Source organism: Macaca fascicularis, chromosome 2 (genome assembly GCF_037993035.2).
Source record: "Macaca fascicularis isolate 582-1 chromosome 2, T2T-MFA8v1.1".
In the NCBI taxonomy this organism is placed as follows: domain Eukaryota; kingdom Metazoa; phylum Chordata; class Mammalia; order Primates; family Cercopithecidae; genus Macaca; species Macaca fascicularis.
In genome coordinates this window covers 51,271,998-51,294,066 of record NC_088376.1, presented here as the reverse complement: position 1 = coordinate 51,294,066, position 22,069 = coordinate 51,271,998, and the positions used below count along the sequence as shown (strand labels likewise).

Genomic DNA, 22,069 nt, shown 5'->3' with positions numbered 1-22,069 from the left:
CCCCTGTTGCACCAATGCCTTTTCTTTCACTTACAGCTTTGGCCTTGTTAGGGGATACCTGAAACTAAATGATAGATAAAGAATCAAAACAAAGCAAAACAAAACAAAACACCCAAGCCTATATCTCTCAGATGGGTTGACTATGTTGATGAAAAGCCAGAAATGGACTTCTGCCACATTCTAGCCCAAATCAAAAGTGGCTCTGAAGACAGTAGAGAATACATACCTCCAAGTGGGCAGATCTTAAAGCAGTACACCTGGTAATAAACTTTATGCAAATTGAGAAGAAGTTGGGTTAATGAGATACACAAGCACATTGGCAGTGACGAATAGCTGGGCCGGTTGGTGGTCAAAGGTTTGGAAGAAGCAGCATTGAAAGATGGGGATCAGTCTGAAGAAAAAGCTTGTGGAAGAACCTGCAGGAATGTGTCTCTGATTAATGCCTACAAAAGTATCAACCATAGAATAGCCACCTGGATAAAATGACTCAGCCAGTGGATATCAGCCAGACTCATTTTTCGTTTATTTAAATGATAGTATAGGGACTCACACAAGGAGTAGCAGAAATGGAGATTATGCATGGTCTCAAAGGCATGAAATGTTTCTCACCAAGCCTAATATAGCTACTGTTACTCCTGAGTGTTCAACTTGTCAGCAGCAGAGACGTGTAAGCAGACTTACACTATGCTCTCAATTTAGTCTTCTCTGAAGAGACCAACAAACCACCTGTCCTCACGTTGATAGCATTATATTTTTTTTCATCCTAGAAGGACAGCAATTGTCCTCACTGGGATTAATATTCTAATTAGGCTGGTCTTTCGTACCATACTGCCTTCACCATCACCAACATCTGAAGTTTCAGTGTGTTTGACTTATTATCACTTATTATCACAGCATCACATATATTATCTTACGTCAAATGATCCACTTTATAGCAAATAAAGTATAACAATGGCACATGTTCAAGAGCTCCCTTGATCTCACCAGTTACAGCACCTAAATGCTTCCAGGCTAATAAAATGTTGCTTAGAGCCATTGGGAATTATATGCTCTTTCCCTGATAGGTAAAATATATGCATCTAGGAACCAAAAGGTGAAAGTTGGAGTGCCTTCTCCATTGTTACTCCTCATGGCCCACTTGGTAAATTTGTGCTGGACTAGAGGCCTTGTTTTCAAAGGAAGTTATGCTTCTAAGGTTTCTCTAAATCTAAGCTAACCACTGCCCAGTTCTTTAAGGGTTGTCACGCCAGTAGACAAGTAGGTAAAGAAAAAGTTTCTATACTATTATAAGTGGTATAATTATGCAGTAATAAATACATACCATGAGTACCACGAGGAAATATTGTTGCTACATATTACATGATGTGGGCAGAGAAGGATATGTCTAGAACCTAGAGATGCATTAGGTCATAGGTCACATCTTAGTGCTTCCATGCTCATTGATAACTGTGAATAGGCAATTATAGCCATCATAACCTAACAGGATACCTGCAGTGCAGACTCCTCTGCCTGGATTATCCCAATAGACAAGCAATTTAGTTTGGCAGAAATGTTGGTTGAAAGTGAAAGGAAACTAGAATGGATAATAGAGGAGAGAGATGATGAATATCAGTTGTGGTCTCAAGATCAACTGCAATAGCCAGGACTAACCTCCCTCCACCATTTATTTTTTCCAAAATTGTATCCAGTTACCATTTTGAAGAGGCTTTGCCAGGATGGATGGAGTGAACTTGACTTGGGGCACAGGTAGATCTGAAGAAATAGTTGACTATAACAGGTGTTGTCTGTACTCCTCCCATATCATTGCAGTGTAAAATGGCCTGTGACTTTTAACTGGGTGAGGGCTTTCTCTTACACCACAACTTGCCTTGTACAGCAGCTTGAAGTGCTGGAGAATTCACATCCCCTGAGGGATCCCTCAACTAAGGGTGATGGAATTTTGTGCATAAATATCTCAGCCTTATCCCCCCTCAAGTGGATTGAATCTGTGGAACTTGTTTTACATTCAATCTGCAACATGATCAATCACCAGTTACCGATAGTGGTAAACTGACTTAACAACACTTTCTTCATTGGCTGTCCTCAAATTCCTATCTCAGTTCTCCATAACCTGACTGGCATTTCCTTAGCTCACCTCCCTAATAAATAAACTTTTTCCACTTGAATTATCAACTCACAGTCTGCTTCTGGGAAACACAAATGAAAAAAAGCATGCATTGCCCCTTTTGGCTTTGAGCTTTACCTCACCAGTGCAAAAATATTCAGCAGCCAGATCAGGGAATCTGACTGCTGAATATTTCCTTTGCAAGGGTTTTACAGTTTACAAAAGCTGCAATGGCAAGGAGCTTTTGTAAACTACAAAATCCCATGGATTACATGAAGTAATGTAAAGTCCAGCATTTCATTCTTGAGGATATCCTATCCCCTTTGGATTACCAGGATGTACAGGGCTACTTGCTTCGAATTCCAGTAGTTTGAGAGTCTTAGGCTTGTTATGAATAATACTTATTGAGGGTTTAATATATTCTGGGAACTGTTCCAAGTGCTTTACATATATTGGTTAACTTATTATGAAGTAATATAAAGTATCTATGGTGTAAAATTCATTTTCTTGATGCTGAATCCGTGATCATACCACTGGTCTTCTCTTATTTACTCATATCTACTTCTTCTAATATACATGCCTGAGGGACCAGATGAATAAGCTCTGCACAAGATAAGAGTAAATAAGTCATTAGCAAGTGTCACTCAACTTTGTAATACATGTTTAGGTTCTTCAGATGATTTTTCAGATATCTTCATACAGCAAAGTTACTAGATTAGGGACTTATGGAAACACATGTATATTTCATATGAATTGCAACACCTATTTAATTAATTTGCCTCTTCCTGTTTCTGTTTTCACATTCCCTCTCCATGATGTTAGAGCTAATTCTAGTCTTTTAATTTTGTGAGTTATAGTCTCAATTTAAATCAAATACTTTGGGCATAGGTATATAAATTCATGTTCAAATTTACTTAAGATGTATTTATTATTGTTGTGTACTCCAAAACTTAGGGCAATTAAAGGGGTATATATTTAGTGAAAGAGCAGAATTTGAAACTGTAAACCAAAAACTGTTACTATGATTTAGTTGTTTAAAAGAGTGAATCATTTAGAGGCATATATTTGAAGTGATTATCTAAAATATAAGCCTTTAAGCAGATTTTAAAATATTGTATTTTAAATTTATAACATTACTTTGAAATGTGACTTTGTAAAAATAAATAAATAAATAGATAGATAAATAAATAATTGTATTCCCAGTTCCTTTCTCATTGAAGACCGATGGAATTTAGGTAGACTTATTAACTAAATTATATATGTTATGATTACATACTTTTCCTTCTTGCAGCCATAACGCTTCTAATTTTTTCTTTATTAGTCAAAATTTTGACATATTTCATGTAATATATTTGCTGTTTGATGTACGGTACCATGAAAATTTGTCATCTGACTATTTAAATATTTACTTCAGTGAGGTATGATAGAATTAGGACACTTCATTGAGAAAGGCACTATTTAGAAGAGAATACATTAAAATAGTGTAGTATTTTAGCAGGATAACTCATCATTAGCTTCATATTTATGCATATTCTTCTGTATTCCTTCTGAAGAGAGTCAGCAGCTTGAGATTTGGCCCAACAGCTACTGACAAGGGAGCTTTCTGCAAGGATAAAAGCTTTGAAAATCACTACAAATAAAGCATCTTGTTTTCCATTAAGTTACATTCAAATATCCATGTACTGTACCCTGTAATTAAGTCAAATATCAATTTTAATCACTGCATCCTTAGTACATAATTTCTGTAATGCAATTGCAGCAGTACAATGTGGAGCAGCTAAAATGCCCTTGTTAAATGGAATTTTAACTGCGGGAAATTGAGATACAAAGAAAATCATCATACCTGCACTTAAGCAGTTAAGCTGAGAGATTTATGTTTAGGAAAGTAGGGGAAGAGAAACTGGTTTAATTCACAAATTATTGTCCCTGCTAGTCTACATCTATGATTTTGAAATAAGAATATTGACTATGCTTTGATTTTAGAGAGTATCTGAGAGTATCTTTAGAGAGTATCTACATCTATGGTTTTGAAATAAGAATACTGACTATGCTTTGATTTTAGAGAGTATCTGAGAGTATCTTTACAGAGTATCTACATCTATGGTTTTGAAATAAGAATACTGACTATGCTTTGATTTTAGAGAGTATCCGAAGAAGTTCCTTAAAGATAGGACTCCTATTCTATTAGTTAATAAAAGGATCCTACAATTAAGTTTGAATGCTATTATCTTAACAGATAGCAACGTTAATTTTGAGGAAGAAAACTATCTTCCTTTTGCTAGCTTTCCAAGAAAGGAGTTTGACTGTGGGAGAAAAAGCTTTATTATTTAAAATACAACTTGCAGCTCTTCAATTAGAAGCAATTTCAAATGTCAGATTTAAAGTCTATACAACATCTCACATAAACGTAGCAATTGCCTTGCACATCATTCAGCAATACTTTAACTCTGTTTAAGACTGGAAGAAAATATTTTGAGTAGAAATAGAAATGATGAAATAACTACTAGGTGTCATCATATCTTCCTCATATTGACACATTAGCATATTAGGAAAAAAAATGTCTGGTCATATATAGATATTGCCAGGCTTAAAACTCTTGCTCCTTTCTTCAGTGAGCTGGCTCAACATTCATACTGGCATTACTCCAAGAAATGGAAATCATCTGAGATGTCATTATGTAGTTAGTGGTTCTAGAACCTTGATAGAATATTTACAATTAAAAAATACAAAGTTTTGAAAATCCATGAATAATTCATCTGACCATTTACACAAAACATTCAGCTGAAATATTCCAGTGTTGCCTATACAAGTGCATGCTTAAGCTACTCTTTTTCTTTACGATGAGAGGGAAATAGTTTGCTGGGCACACCCTTCTTGTCAATGGTGCAAATCCTTTTAGAATCCAATTTTGAAACTGCCATTTAGATTAGGTTCATGTTCATAGCTTTTGAATTATTGATTGCTTGAAGGCCAGGGCATCCCAATCTGTGTCATAGATGCATAATTTATCATGATGTGTAAAAGCATGTGTATCTTAAAGGCTTCTGGAACTTTATTTCAATGCCTAATGACAGCACATCTGGAGCTTTTTATGTTTTCAAAGTCTTGGCAAAAAGACAGGGCCTTCTGGTGCTGTGGCCTCACGTGACAGCTCAGTACCTTTTAATGTCCCCTTTCTGTCTTTGAATTTTATACTTTTCCTTTCTGATTTGGTTCTTCCCCCCACCCCCAGTCCTTCACATCACTAACTCTTTCTTTGGTCTTTGTATATTTTTTAAGACTCTATTTCACAGGCCCCTCCATGGTGCCCCCATGTTTTCTTTGCATCTCTCTTCTTTATGTTCTTCTTTTGTGCATTCTGCCTTTTTTGATTTCTGCTGCTTGAGAAAACCCTTTCAGACATTTTCCTATTTATTGTGTTATTTTTCTTTGTAGGAAGATCCTAGTTAATTTATTACTGGTCTGAATTTTGTCTCAGAGACCTCTAATATTTGCCGCACCACAGTGAAGAAAAGGGGTGGATAATGGCAAACTTCCTTTAACTTCTGTTGTTAGAATGATAAAAGTTGAGTGGGGCGATTTCAAAGCTGGGGGTGATTCAAGCCTTCCTCTTCTCCGGAGGTCAAATCAACCACCACCACAATGAGACTGCCACCTTCCCACTTCCTTGCTCTTAACCCCAACAATGACAATCGGCACTCAGTCACAAACTGACAGAAATTCCAACTTGCAGAGTCGGAAAAGAAAAAGGGGCCAAGGATTGCTGGTGAGACGGAAGAAGCTTGAAGTGCAGACACATGCATAAAGGAAAACTGTTGGATAAAAACACCCCATTTTCCCATTTTAAATGCCTTTTCAGCTTTTGTCTCAATTATTTTTAATCTTTCTTCTAAAGTAAGATTTGAGTAATCTCTTATAGAATATAATCTTTATTGGTCCCTGCATTAAGTCAGATTATTATGAAGAGTTATTGTTTTATGTATGGGATACAAATCAGAATTTACATTTATGTTTCCTTATTGTTTTTGAGGAATGTGACTGCTGCCTAGAATAAAAGACTCTCATAAAAGGGTAGTGTTCACAGAGATACATGTAATGGCATATTGGGGACTTTCTTCATTTTTTTAAATGTAGAATTAAATACACTTATTATGAAGACATCTTAGGAGACATATTGAGAAATAAGTTTTAAAATTTGATTCAACATTTCTGCATACTTTATGTAACCTGCCTGTGAAAGAACCCTAGGGTTGGTGAGGATGATGACATACTAGCAATGTGATACTGATTATTAAAATTTCTATATGTAGTTGTTTTCTTTCAGAAGATCCAATTTGATCCTTGTTGTTTCAAAATCCATCGAATGCAGGTTTTCTCCTTCTAACAGAGAAAGGCTATCTACAGGCAGGATATCCCATTTTGTTATCCTATTAAGTGACATTTAGACTTCCACAGTTTGTCTTCTTTACCACTTGATGCTGATGTCTTATTGCTCTTCACATGTAAGCCAAAGGATAGAGTTTTCTTCTATATTAATACAAAGGTTCTTTAAGATCCATGCACACAGGCTTTTTTCGCACCTTTGAACTAAGGTGCCTGGGATGTCTTTCAGTCCTCAGAACAGACAATGGCTGAGCTCTCAACTCTTCTTTTAAAGGGCTCAAATTTGAGTTTTCCTATGACAGCTTTATCAGCAAACTCCTAATGAGGTAAAATTGGCTACTCGTGGACTTGGTTCTCTGTATCCGGCATATTTTTCAACAACAGCCCCTAGAATACATTAGGGCACCTGAGGTTTGTGCTTGATACAAAATAGGCATTCAATATCTACAGACTGGCATCAATATTGACACTTACAGACTGACAGAATGACTGGTTCATTAGATACCTAATCACTTACAGTGCTCTCATCAAGCCCATGATGGATTAATTCATACTCCTGTACTTTTGCATATGCATCCTCTCTGGTCAGCGTCTTGACTAGCTGAGTCATTAAGGCAAGAAGAAAATGAGCAGAAAAGAGGGGAGAAATAGTCAACATGTACCAAGAACCTGCTGAGCCAGGTACTGTGCCAAGCACTTTACATTAATTAGTTAATTTAACCTCACAATAGCCAAATGAGGCAGGGACCATTATCATTCCTGTTTGACAATATAGAAAACTGAAACCAGGAGATCAATGAACTTTCCCGTAGTTACACAACTAGTGTGGAAATTGGACTCAGTTTCTGTCTGTATGACTATAGCGCTCAAGCTATTAGGCTGGTGCAAAAGTAACTGCGGTTTTTGACTTTTTTTTTTTTTTTAAAGGCAAAAACCACAATTACTGTTGCACCAACATAATGATAACCTTCAATCGTTCTAACTTATCTAGCTAGTGAATGCAAACTTGTTTTGCAAAATCTTTGCAGCTAACCGTTTCTCCAAGGAGCAGAGCCTGGCATGACAGTCATTTCAATGTTTCCCCTTTGTGCAGAGCTAGATGAGATTATTACTATGTGACTATTCAGATTTGTCTTTTTCCTGTTCCTTGAAGGCATGGGTGATGTCATCTTATCTCCTGTGCCTGGACATTTCCTGAGTCCTAGTTGAATAAATGGATGAGTGTCCTTATTGTACAAATTTTTATCACAGTTGTCATATGCATTGCAGTTATTTATTTTATAATCTTATGATCTTTTTCCTGGCCTTGCTTCTGATCTTGTTCAGAAACATCTGCTGAATGAATGAAAGAATGAAAAAGTGAAGTTAAGAATAAACACAAGTGATTGTGGTGTGGAAGGCTTGTTTCCAAATCTTACTTGCCAGACTCTTAAAAATTTATTTGTTCTTATCTGTCTGAATAATTCCAACTCAAATGTCAAGACTCAAGATATGCATCTTTTCCTCAGAAAACGCCACTGCCCCCAATATTCACACCCAGGGTGCGCCCAGACTGACAGGGAGAAAAGGCTCATTGTTGGAGCCTCTAGCTCGGACCAGAGCTGGATGATGGCGCTTCCCATGTTGTAATGCAGCTCTTTATTTGGGTCTAGGTCTCCTAATAGGCTAAGACCTAGAGACTAATATTTTATTTAACTGTATGTCTTTAATATGTAGCATATTTCTTAGCATGCAGCAGACAGTTATTGACTATTAACTGCTATTTGTTGAATGAGTGAGTCATTTTGTATGTTTATAAATAGGGGTGGGAACCCAGAAAATTAATTAAAGGAAAAAGAAGCTAAAGTTAAACTTTTATTTTTTTATTTCCATAGGTTTTTGGGGAACAGGTGTTATTTGGTTACATGAGTAAATTCTTTAGTGGTGATTTGTGAGATTTTGGTGCACCCATCATCTGAGCAGTACACACTAAACACAATTTGTAGTCTTTTATCCCTCACCCACCTCGCACCCTTTCCCCTGAGTCCCCAAAGTCCATTGTATCATTCCTTTTTTCTTTTGAGACAGAGTCTCTCTCTGTTGCCAGGCTGGAGTGCAGTGGTGCAGTCTCCTGGGTTCAAGCAATTCTCTTGTCTCAGCTTCCCAAGTAGCTGGGTCTACAGGCACGCACTACCACGCCCAGCTAACTTTTTGTACCTTTAGTAGAGATGGGGTTTCATCATGCTGGCCAGGATGGTCTCGATTTCTTGACCTCGTGATCCGCTCACCTTGGGCTCCCAAGGTGTTGGGATTACAGGCATGAGCCACCACCCCTGGCCCACTGTACGTCTTATGCCTTTGCCCCCTCATAGCTTAGCTCCCACTTATGAGTGAGAGCATACAATGTTTGGTTTTCCATTCCTGAGTCACTTTACTTAGAATAATAGTCTCCAGTTCCATCTAGGTTGCTGCAAATGCTGTTAATTTGTTCCTTTTTATTACTGAGTAGTATTCCATTATATATATATGCCACAGTTTTTTTAATCCAGTCGTTGATTGATGAGGATTTGAGCTGGTTCCATATTTTTGCAATTATGAATTGTGCTGCTGTAAACATGTCTGTGCAGGTATCTTTTTTGCATAATGACTTCTTTTCCTCTGGGGAGATACCTAGTAGTGGGATTGCTGAATCAAATGGTAGTTCTACTTTTAGTTCTTTAAGGAACCTCCACACTGTTTTCTGTAATGGTTGTACTAGTTTACATTCCTACCAGCAGTGTAGAAGTGTTCCCTGTTCACTGCATCCATGCCAACATCTTTTTTTTTTTTTATGGCCATTCTTACAAGAGTAAGGTGGTATTGCATTGCAGTTTTGATTTGCATTTCCCTGATCATTAGTGATATTGAGCATTTTTCACATGTTTGTTGGCCATTTGTATACCTTCTTTTGAGAATTGTCTATTCATGTCCTTAGCCCACTTTTGGATAGAACTATGTGTTTTTTTTCTTGCTGATTTGTTTGAGTTCATTGTAGATTCTGGATATTAGTCCTTTGTCAAATCTATCTATTTATCTTTATTTTTGTTGCATTTGCTTTTGGGTTCTTAGTCATGAAGTCTTTGCCTGAGCCAATGTCAAGAAGGGTTTTTCCAATGTTATTTTCTAGAATTTTTATAGTTTCAGGTCTTAGATTGAAGCCCTTGATCCAACTTGAGTTGATTTTTGTATAAGGTGAGAGATGAGGATCCAGTTTCATTCTTTGACATGTGGCTTGCCAATTATCCCAGCACCATTTGTTGAAGATCAGTTGGCTGTAGGTATTTGGGTTTATTTCTGGGTTCTTTATTGTGTTCGATTGGTCTATGTGCCTATTTTTATACCAGTATCATGCTGTTTTCATTACTTTGGCCTTGTAGTATAGTTTGAGGTCACGTAATGTAGTGCCTCCAGATTTGTTTGTTTTGCTTAGTCTTGCTTTGGTTATGCAGATTTTTTTTTTCTGATCCATATGGATTTTAGGATTGTTTTTTCCAGTTCTGTGAACAATGATGGTAGTATTTTGTCAGGAATTGCATTGAATTTGTAGATTGCTTTTGGCAGTATGGTCATTTTCACAATGCTGATCCTACCCATCCATGAGCATGGGATGTGTTTCCATTTGTTTGTGTCATCTATGATTTCTTTCAGTAGTGTTTTGTAGTTTTCCTTGTAGAGGTCTTTCACCTCCTTGATTACGTATATTCCTAAGTATTTTATTTGATTTTATTGCAGCTGTTGTAAAAGGAGTTGAGTTCTTGATTTGATTCTCAGCTTGGTCGCTGTTGGTGTATAGCAGACCTACTGATTTGTGTACATTAATTTTGTATTCTGAAACTTTGCTGGATTCATTTATCAGTTATAGAAGCCTTTTGGAGGAGACTTTAGGGTTTTCTAGGTACATGATTGTATCATCAGCAAGCAGCGACAGTTTGACTTCTTCTTTACCAATTTGGGTGTCCTTTTTTCTTTCTCTTGCCTGATTGCTCTGTCAAGAACTTCTAGTACTATGTTGAATAGAAGTGGTGAGAGTGGGCATCCTTTCCAGTTCTCAGAAGAAATGTTTTTAACTTTTCCCCATTCAGTATTATGTTGGCTGTGGGTTTGTCATAGATGGCTTGTATTACATTGCAGTATGTTCCTTGTATGCCGATTTTGCTGAATGTTTTAATCATAAATGGATGCTGGAATTTGTCAAATGCCTTTTCTGTGTCTGTGGAAATGATCATGTGATTTTTTAAAAACTTCTGTTTATGTGGTGTATCACGTTTATTTACTTGTGTATGTTAAACCTTCCCTGCATCCCTGCTATGAAAATCACTTGATTATGGTAGATTATCTTTTTGATATGTTGTTGGATTTAGTTAGATAGTATTTCATTAAGGATTTTTGCATCTATGTTTATGAGGGATATTGATCTGTAGTTTTCTTTTTTTGTTATGTCCTTCCCTGGTTTGGCATTAGGGTGATACTGGTTTCATAGAATGAATTAGGGAGGAATCCCTCTTTCTCTATCTTGTGAAATAGTGTCAATAGGATTGGTACCAAAGTCCACTTCACTCCCCTGCCACCTCCACTGGAGCAGGTGCTAGTATCTATGGCTGAGAGACCTGAAGACGGTTCATATAATGGGACTCTGAGGAGACACAGAGTACCAGCCCACAGCCTGGTAGCCGTCCTGGGTGGCTAGATCCAGAAGAGAAATAACAATCACTACAGTTCAGTTCTCAGGAAGCCACATCCCTAGGAAAAGGGCAAGAGTACTATATTAAGGGCGCACCCTGTGGGACAAAATAATCTGAACAGCAGCCTTGAGCCTCAGACCTTCCTTCTGACATAGACTACCCAAATGAGAAAAAACCAGAAAAACAAATCTGGTAATATGACAAAACAAGATTCTTTAACACTCCCCAAAAATCACACTAGCTCACCAGCAGTGGATCCAAACCAAGAAGAAATCCCTGAATTGCCAGAAAAAGAATTCAGAATGTTGATTATTAAGCTAATCAAGGAGGCACCAGAGAAAAGTAAAGTCCAATTTAATTTTTAGTTCTTTAAAGAACCTCCACACTGTTTTCCATAATGGTTGTACTAGTTTACATTCCCACCAGCAGTGTAGAAGTGTTTGTGTGACTTGTAAGGAGGGGCAGATTGCACCTATGAGTAAATTTCCCTTTGGAAATAGTCACGTAGTACTGTTAAAAAGCATATTATAAGAACCACTTTAGGGCAATAGTTGTAAAAATGCAACCCAAGGCTTCCAAAATTTTAGCAACAATACTCTTAAATTGCAGTAGATGGTGGTGGTGTTATGAAAATCTGCCATCCTTGGTTAGCTAAAATGAAACACATCTCACTTTTCATAAAAACACTTTTGTTCCTTTTTATTTTGAAAAATGAAGAGAAAAGAGGGTGCCTAATAACTCTTGTTTCTAGAAGCTTTAAGTACAAAAGAAAACTTAAAAAAAGAAAGTGGTCACTGTTGGTCCATGATTGAAGAATTATAAAAAAGTTTATTTTTCATAATTGATGGTATATAGATAGATATGGATGATACATATTATATATAAATATAAATATATATATATTTGTGAATATAATTATGTCACAGAGATGATAAAAATGATACATTGTGTGTTGGTCACTATCTATATATAATTGTATGTATATAAATTGCATATATCATATACATAATTTTTTTCTGTATTTGCTGTTTAGGATTGGAGAAGGAAGAATGGTCCCCTTCCCTACGTCTACAACTATCAACACTTCAAAATATGGTTAAAAAAGACTCTAATTACTTAAAAATAGAATAATGTATCTTTCCATGGATGGGTGTCCATGTTTGTATTACCTTGAGATCAAAGTCTGACAGAGTATATGGGAACATTTCTCTTTTGCCTTATTCCAACCCCACATTTATTAGTCCAAAATTAAAATGTGTATTATCTTTTGACTGATCAATGAAATGGGTACAAGTCAAAGACTACAAAACATTTCAAGAAAGACTTCAGAATATCTTAGTACTGTACAAGCAAACAAGATTTTGATTTAGATTATTTCTTAATACTTCCTAAAGTTAAGCAATTTTCTGTAGAACAACTGAATGATTTCCTGAAGTAAAATATATATTTCTGCTGTTGTATAAAAGCAAGACAATTAATTTTCTCCTTATATCTTCTTATTCTTCTTATGCTTGCATCTATTTAGTATACAAATCAAAGGGATTAAAAAATTGATGTACAGACAGTCCCCAGTTTACAATGGTTTGACTTGACTTTTTGACTTTATGATGGTGCAAAAACCATACACATTCAATAGAAAGTGGTAAGACACTCTCCTGTGATGCTGCAGCTCCCAGTCAGCCATGCCGTCACGAGGGTAATCAGCTGGTATTCTATAGTGTCCTGTGTTGCCAGATGGTTTTGCCCAACTGTAGCCTAATGTAAGGTGTCTGAGCACGTTTAAGGTAGTCTAGGCTAAGCTACAACGTTAAGTAGTTTAGGTGTATTAAATACGCTTTAAAGTTATGATATTTTCAACTTACAGTGTTTATGGAGATGAAACCTTATGTTAAGTCAAAGAGCATCTGTATAAGCAGAATCATTATCCTTATGTAAATGAGATCAAAAAAGAGAAGCATTCACTAAGACTATTCCTTTTAGTACTATTTTCTTGATAAGGAAAAAAGACAAAAAAAAAGTTGACCAAATTTTTAAAAATTTACATTTTATATTTTTAAAGCATATCAATTCTATACAGGCCACCTAAATATTAGACTTTCAGATACGTGACTTCTAACATATTCTGAAGGCATTTTTATATGTATGTAAATGTGTATATATAGACATTTACATACATATATAGACATTTCCATACATATATATCTTTACATCTCTGAAAATTAATATTGAAATATGTGAGAAACAGGATTTGTTGTGTGTGCTCGTTTTAAAAACACTGTATAACAGTAAAATATTTTTCATTGTGGAAAATGATTAAATGGTATTATGTAGAATTATTTTACAGCTGATGACATAAGGGATGATTTTTTTCAAAAAATTCTTTTACTATTTTGAAGTGTCCTTTTAAAAGAATGATACTTTTTACAACAATGATAAAATAATTATTGTAATACAAAATTTAATGTCCAAAGACATTATCAGGAACACACGGATTATTGAAAAAGTAGTTTGTAAAACCTGATGTCTAATATATTAACTAAAATAAAATTTATTTTTGTTAATCTAGGTCATAACTGCTTTTGGAATATCATGAAACATATGAATGACTTTATTCCAAGTGAAAAATCATTCAGTAGAGTCAAACTACAGTGTTTTCCAAAGGAATTTCCTTTTAATGACTTGCAGATGTTGTTATGTTTAATGTCAATAAAAAATTGAATTCAGTTTTTAAACATAAAAATTTACATGAAATACATCCCCCGAGTACATTAAGTGTTTTCACATTCATGAAAAAGACCATTTGGAAAAGAGTAAAAACAGATATTTTAAAAAGTTATTACTAAAAATGTTTGTTAAATATTGTAATGACTTTCCTAGAGCAACCCTTAAATTGAAAACCTAAGAAAATACTCAATTTTATTTTAGAGAGAGAAAGTGTTTTTAGGATTGAGAAAGAAATTACTTCTTAATATTTTGAAATCCTGTACAGGTTAAGCATGCCTAATCCAAAAATTTGAAATCTGAAATGCTTCAGAATCCAAAACTTTTGAGTGCCAATTTGATTCCACAAGTGGAAAATAATACAGTTGACCTCACATGACGGGTTGCAATCAAAACACAGGCACACAACAGACTGGTGATCATGATAACAGTGATGATGAAGATGACTGACATTGTTAACGCTGCAGAAAAAGTACCTATAGACGGCGTGGTGAAAAGGTGTGATGGGCTTATTGAAGGACTAGGGCAGCATGCATTCATCACAGAACAAGAAATCACATAAGTTATAAAATCAAAGAAAGAATTCTAAGACAAAGAATGAAAAATTTTAAAAAAAGTTATTAATGAAGCAGAGGACATTCTGGAAGAAACATTTTAAAAAGTCATCCAATAGGATGCTTCTTCATCTTTAGAGGAACCACTTTCTGGTGTTCCTCTAAAGGAACCAGAAGTATAGTAATCTTCTAATCTAAACAGAAGATTGCAGGTGGAGACTGAAAGTCTGACATTGCTTGTGGATGTTGTTGTTAGTTGATACTGGCATTCTGGTGATGACACAGTGCTGTTTGGTTACCTCCAACACATTATTTTTTCACTGTATCAATGGTGTGTCCTCTTTTTTACAGTTAAATACTTTTGTGTGAATAAGTGTGAGAAAATGATTGCTTATTAATAGCATATAAATTCAGAGTCAGGAGTGATGGTAATGCCAGAAGAAAACCCTCAGATTATCCACGAGAGGCTGAGATAGTGACACTTTTGCTTCCTGGTGAGTCAACGTACACTAACTTTGTTTCGTGTGCAAATCTATTTAACAATATTGTAGAAAATTATCTTTAGGCTATGTGTAATGGTGTATATGAAACAAAAATTTTGTGTTGTGACTTGGGTTCTATCCCCAAGGTATTTCATTATGTATATGCAAATATTCCAAAATTTGAAAAACTCCAAAACACTTCTTGTCCCAAGCGTTTTGGATAAGGGGTACTCAACACATATTTGTTTTTTTTCAATCTGCATTTTAAATTTTCTGACAAAATGTGTGGAAAAAAAAGTCTTTAAAAAAAGCACTCCTTAAAAAGGCATAAAGCTTCTATTTCAATATATATTAGTAATTCACAAAGTAATCCTCTAATAACAGCATCACAATCGGCTGGAGTTTCCCGTTGAAATAATGTGGGTGGGATTTAGGGATATATGGCCTGAGGCATCTCGTCATAGGATCTTTTAGAGACCACAGTGGCTGGAAAACAAGCTAGAATTTCACTCCCACCAGCTCCTTAGCGCTTCTTAACAAGTCCCACATAGCCACATAGTGATGGTGAAGGCGGTTGACCATAAGATGCCACTGAGAGATGGGTTTAAATCTTTAAATAAATAATTTTATGACATGGAGAAATTTGTTAAGAATAGGCTCTTAATTCTTTTCTCTGTTAGAATCTGCTTTTAAAAATGCAGGTGCCTAAGCCCTGTCCTGAGGCTCCCCAATTAGAATATGACTTGGTCTCACCTGTTTCTGGATTCTTACCTCTGTATTTTCCCAAACTGTTTGGTTCTCTGAGTTCTACTTTGACTGATTTTTTTCTCTTCCAATATATCATTTGCTCTCTTGCTTAGAGGCCTCCACATATAATATCTCTTCTGCCTAAGATACTATTCTCTATCCATCTCCCCATCCCTGTACCTCCTTTATCTTCTTGGCTAATCATGACTCTCTGCAGAGAAGGTGCCCAGATGTGTGCTTCTCTAGAACTTTGCCCTTTTCTCTGTCATAATACTTGCAATTGCCTCTTTGTTTACTTACCTTGCTAGATTGCAAGTTTCTTGAAGTCAGGAATGGTGACTCATTAGCTTACCATGCTATTTCAGTGCCCAGCACAATGCTAGGCCCTCAAGAAGTATTTACTAAATGAAGAATCCAGATTAAAAAAAATGTTTCATGGGTACATAGTAGGTATATATCTTTATGGGGTACATAAGATGTTTTAATACAGGCATGCAATATGAAATAAACACATCATGAAGAATGGGGTATCCATCCCCTCAAGCATTTATCCTCTGAGTTACAAACAATCTAATTACACTCTTTAAATCATTAAAATGTAGAGTTAAATTATTATTGACTATAGTCACCCTATTGTGCTATCAAATAGTAGGTCTTATTCACTCTTTCTATTTTTTTCATACCCCTTAACCATCCCCAACTCCCCACTCCAAGGATCCAGATTTTTTACTCTCTCCCCATATTTTTTTTAAAGCTTATTTTTATTTTTTATTTCCTAAGGGTCCTAAAATTCTGATAAATCATTCAGAAATAATAGCATCACAATATTAGCATTTATTTAGTCATCTATCAAGTCGTCCTCTCACCCCCAGAATTAGGGCATGTGGGTGAAGTCTTAGGAGCCTGCAACATTTTTTTTTTCTTTTAAAGGGGCTAGGCACACTCATATCAAGTTGCTCCTTGGCATTTTAAGTGCTATTAGATTTAGAATTAAGACATGCTCTAAATGAAGTACCAATTACTAGTCACTGGTTCAAAATTCAAAGGGGAAGAATAAAGGAGTTGAGGGTGAAGTTAATAAGTAGTCTTCTGCCTCGACTCTGAATCTGCACCCTGATTTGTCCCCATTCCTCTCCTTCTCACACCCACCCTGCCTGTGAAGTCACTTCTACTCTGGAATCTGGGACAAATCCTAACTTCAGTAAAAAGGAGTTTAAGTATTTGTAACTGAGTTATCAGGGAGAATCAACCTTGAATCCATGTTTCTATGGTTTTAAAATGGCCTTTTGTTTTATTTCTAGAAGATGCAATTCTTGACTTGTGATGAAATCAGTTCCCCAATTTATACTGCATTCGTGGAAACTGGGTCTCGGGCAGCATCTCAGCAATTCCTTCCAACCTAAAGTTCTCTCATCTGCTGGTAACCAGTCCATTCCTATTGGTGTTCAAGCAATCACAAACACATCCTACTTTTGAGAAATGTGAGCACATGGTTCCCAGCTCCTTCCTAAAACTCTGCCTTGGATATAAAACATATCCCTGGGTAGCTCTTTTTCTGTCATCACTTCTGCCAGATGTTGATTGCAGAATTCCTATTTGTTTATTATTAACATTAATTCCAAGAGATGTGTTACCCTGTGTCCAGAACATGAAGTACTTGACTTGCACCAATCTTGCTTATGATTTGTATTTCATTTGCACATGGTCCAAGATGAAAACATTCAAGCAGTATAATCATAAATATTGGCATTTCAGTCATCTGACCCCTAATTTTTTTCCCTTGACATTAGGAATTGATTCAATTTACAGTGATTGCTGCCTATGTAATTATTTCTTCGTAACACAATATTTTAAGAGTACATTAACTCATGCATTATGAGATTGAGTATGTCATAATTATACAAAGCAGCAACTTGATCCGAGAGTTACAAAAAAGAATGGTACTACCTTTCAATTACGACTTTATCTCAGATCCATTTATCAAGTATTGTCAGACTCATGGCCTGTGGGTATCTTTATTTTGTGTCATAAACAGAAAAAGAAAAAAATCATTCAGTTCAGAGCTCAAATCCCTTTTCGGAAAAAAAAAAATTGTATGGTAAAACTGTTTAGCATAAGAAAAGCATTTTTTAAGGCTTTACATAGTTTGTAAACAAGTGTTTATAAAGCCCCCTTTGGGTCTTTGCGACCTTCATAAAATGCGCCTGATTATCAAAGAACAAATAAATTAGGCATGTATACCAAATTTTTCTCTTACAAAGAAACACTGGTGAAATTATGTTAAAATAAACTTGACAAGATTTCTGGATAAATGATACTTCAGTGCCAATAATGCTGTTTCTCTAACAACCTTGCTAAAAGGCTAAATTTTTTGGTGATAGATTATTCCTGAGCATGATACAGATTGCATTTTTAATTTTGCAAATGTTTTTGATTGGCTACTATGACCTTGATAATTACACTGGACACTAGGCATTCAGGGGTTGATACTGGCTGTAAAAGGATCACAGGTGTTTTATTTGCAGCCAGCTAGTGTTCTTTTTAACTCTGATTCCTATCTAAACTCTAGTCGGAAAAACCTAGGATGGGAAAAGCAGAGAAGAAACAAAGAGAGAGAGAGAAAAGCATTTTTCATGAAGAACCATTCTGCAAAGCATTCTTTATTTTTCGCTTTCCTTCTTTTGTGAAGGGGTCAACCTCAGATAAATAGATTAGATTTGATTTATTCTTTGCCATTGGTTTATTTTTTGCTGATAACCTACAGTTCAAATCTCACAGTTTACTTTAAAAGTAAACAGGCTTCCAAATTAACCCACCTTGGGAAGGTCTTGTGATTCATGGCAACATCCTGTCCATAAGTAAAGAATCTTATCGTGAGCTTTCAAATTGTTGACGTACTGATAAATGCATAACCCACTGACACTGAAAAGGACACTGATTTATTTCCAAATTATAAAGTTTTACTGACTGTCTTGCACGTAGACATTCTAGCCTGTATGTGGCAATCTGTTTCCAAGGATTGTAACCTCTGTATTGTACCCTTCAATAATAATGGACAACTCCCATATGAGGAGTCCCCCTTCCCTTCCAAGCTTTCTTATAAATGTCTTCCAACTTGTCAGACTCCAGAACACTCCCAATTTTGGTGGTGTGTTTTCCCAGGTCATTCCTCACATTTGCCTTCCAATAAACCGTTATCAAATTATTTCTGCCTCAACAACCTTAGTTTTAGTGGACATTGCCAATGTTACTATTTTTGAACATACTCTACTATTTATTTAACCTACACTCTATTTACTGTAATCTATGTGTGCATCAAAGTTACGTAGCTCTGAGGTTGAGTCCTGTGATGTATAGCTTTTCATCTCCCCCCGTTTCTTTTTTTCTTACTTCTCTCCTTCCTCAATTACTCTTAATTATTTTGAGACAGACAATAGATAAACTTATCTCTGTAGGTGTGTTACAATTTTAGCATTGATGTATATGATAATTTCTATTTAAGTTTTAGTTAATATATAAATTTTGCATAGTATGCATATATTATAAGCAAGTGCTGTAGTTGGAAGTAGGAATTAGGAGGTTAAAGCCTTAGGATAAACATTTGTCACTTACAGTCAGATGAGAAAAATATTTTCTTACAAGAGATTACAAAATGAAGTTATCTTTATGTCTATTATTAACACTAACATTTGTACATGTAAAAAGAGAGGTTTTTTTAGTTTTTAAATTATAAAAGCTCAACTTTTTTCAATTCATGTAAAGAATCCAGGCTCCATAAATGTTTTGCAAGATTACTTTTCTTTAAAGATAGAGATAGACAGATACAGACAGATAGATAGTTAGATAGATAGATATGTTTGTTTAAACAAACAAATGAATAGCTTTGTAAATAGTAGTAGGCAAGGACAATTAATGAATCTCTTAATTTCTTAATTGTTCTTTCCTGCTGTGGACTTTTCCCAGTGATTTTTTTATTTTTAAGTAACAGTTAATTCAGTTAAATGAATTGGGTATTTTCAGCCAACAGATATTTCTTGGCCTCATTCTGTGTCTGAGGCGCTGAGTCAGGGGTGGGGATTAATCAGTTGGTCAGGGAAAAGTCTAAAACAATCATTAATGTCTAGAATCACAGAAGAAATTTCCTCATGATAATATAGTATTGAGAGGGCAGAATTGTCTTGCTAAGTTATAAACTACAGAAGTGGGAAAGTAGCATCAATTACAAATTTATCCATTTACTAGATAATCTAAAACTTTATCATTTTGTAGAGAAACAGCCCATACTGTTATTCTGTGTGTTGTTTATGTGGTTTTGTTTTAAAACAGAAATGTTTACTGACAGGACGCTAAAATTTCTGCTTTTGAAAATTACCTGCTGTCTCAGGTGGGAAATCTGGAAATACTAAGAAGAAAATTACCTGAATTTGCTTTGGACAAATTTTTATTTGACTCTAAAGCCATATACATCAATAAATCAACTGACTGGGGGTCAAGATTTTAACCATCAGCTTTCTCTGTGATGATTTTGCATTTTCCATTATGTTTTGAGAGTAAGCTACAGCCTAGGCCAGAAGCCCGTGGCTTTGGGCTAGAAAGATGAGAATGCAATGAGGTAGAAAACATATACACAAATTGCAGCGTCAGTGATGATGTCCCTATAGCTTCACATGCCTGCATAACTGCATTATAAATGGAGACATAAAAAGATACAGCATATTGACATCAACTTGTAAATCAGCAACCCAAGGGCCTAAGAACTTCACAACCTTGGAGCAGAGTCAGTTTGCATGTTTTCTTCAAAACAATTCAAAATGTACAACACTCATAGAGGACTGGTCTTTTTTTATTTTTTTATTTTTATTTTTTAGTCTCACTCTAAAAGGAAATCTGAGCTTCTGTATTAAATGAAACAATACAGGTCTTAGAGACAGAATGATATAAATATATATATATACACACACACACATATATAATGATGTGTGTGTGTGTATATATATATATAACTTTTTCATTTTAAAAGTTAAGCGACAACAAGGAGCCATTTCTTCCTTGTTATTACTAAAAGCTGACAGAAAGCAATGGGAAAAAGAAAATGGTGGTGGAATGGGAAGGCAATTGGTATCAAGTACGAGGACTGCCACCAACCTAGTCTCTGTTCCCTCAGTTTAGTTAAGAGATCTCTGAAAATATTCCAGCCTAATTTATTTATGTTACAGCTCTAAGACTCTTGAGAATATCTTTCTAAGCCTTTTGTTAGTTCTGAAAATCAGTTCTGGCTAATGACACACTAACCTTTCCTTCTGTTCTTAAGTTTAAAGGTAGCAGCAGCAGTAGCTTGCTCTATGTCCCAGACAACCTCTGCCACACCAGGGCTTCATGGCTTGTCAAACACAGAGTTGTTAATTTTCTAAATTTTTACCCCAAAACTGGAAGAAAATTAAAAGATTATGAAGGAAATTGTGTTAGTTTGTTCTTGCATTGCTATAAAGGAATACTTGGGGCTGGGTAATTTATGAAGAGAAGAAGTTTTATTTTGGCTCATGGTTCTGCCGACTGTACAGGAAGCATGGTGCCAGCATATGCTCCTGGTAAGGGACTCAGGAAGTTTACAATTACGGCAGAAGGTGAAGGGGGAGCCAGTGCAACACACGGTGAGAGAGGGACAGAGAGCAGGGAGAGGAGCCAGACTCCTTTAAACAACCAGCTCTCACATGAATTAACAGAGCAAGAACTCACTTATTACCACAGGGAGGGTAGTACACCATTCATGAGGGATCCACTCCTCTGACCCAAACACCTCCCACTGGGCCACGTGTCCAACACTGGGAATTACATTTCACCATGAGATTTGGAGGGAACAAATATCCAAATCATATCAGATACCAACTTAATAATGTTTGTATTTTATCAGTATGCTAAGGAGAAAGATTAAAGATAAATTAGCAGTAGAACACAGGTTTTGTGTGTTTGGGTATTTTTTTTTTTATTAGACTTCCTGTGTTCAAGTCCAAGATCTACTACTTAAAATATGTAGCCTTGAATTATTTATTTTCAGTAAACTTCAGTCTCTTCATTTATAACATGGTAATTATAATGATAATGATGGCTGTCTCAACTTTGCTTTTTTACCTGGAGTAAAACTCAGCACATAGTAACACATTCCCTGTAGGGAATTAAACTTTTAACAGTGCATCTCTTTCCTGAAGACTTTCCCTAATTAATCAGAAATACAGATGTACACCTGTGTCTGTATATTTCACGTGGATTAAAAACATGTTTATCATAACTTTTGAAGTTTGACTCCTTCATACACATTGATGAAAATTAGAGAAAAACTTACTTTGAAGACAAAATGTTAATATCTAAGGTGGCAGTATT

General features: G+C 35.6%; 1 long non-coding RNA gene across 5 annotated transcripts in view; it reads left to right on the top strand.

Moving 5' to 3' along the window:
• Positions 1-22,069, top strand: part of LOC123571883 (uncharacterized) — a 165,341-nt gene that overhangs the window by 63,539 nt on the left and 79,733 nt on the right. For 2 of the 5 annotated variants that reach the window (XR_010584976.2, XR_010584977.2), the window contains exons 3-5: positions 12,221-12,282; positions 14,814-14,956; positions 16,993-17,172. The exons of 2 other annotated variants lie outside the window; for them this stretch is intronic. This is a non-coding gene — a long non-coding RNA (uncharacterized lncRNA). Of the gene's footprint in view, positions 1-12,220; positions 12,283-13,109; positions 14,957-16,992; positions 17,173-22,069 lie in introns of those variants that run through there. One more of the 5 variants, XR_012431795.1, reaches the window with a different exon arrangement.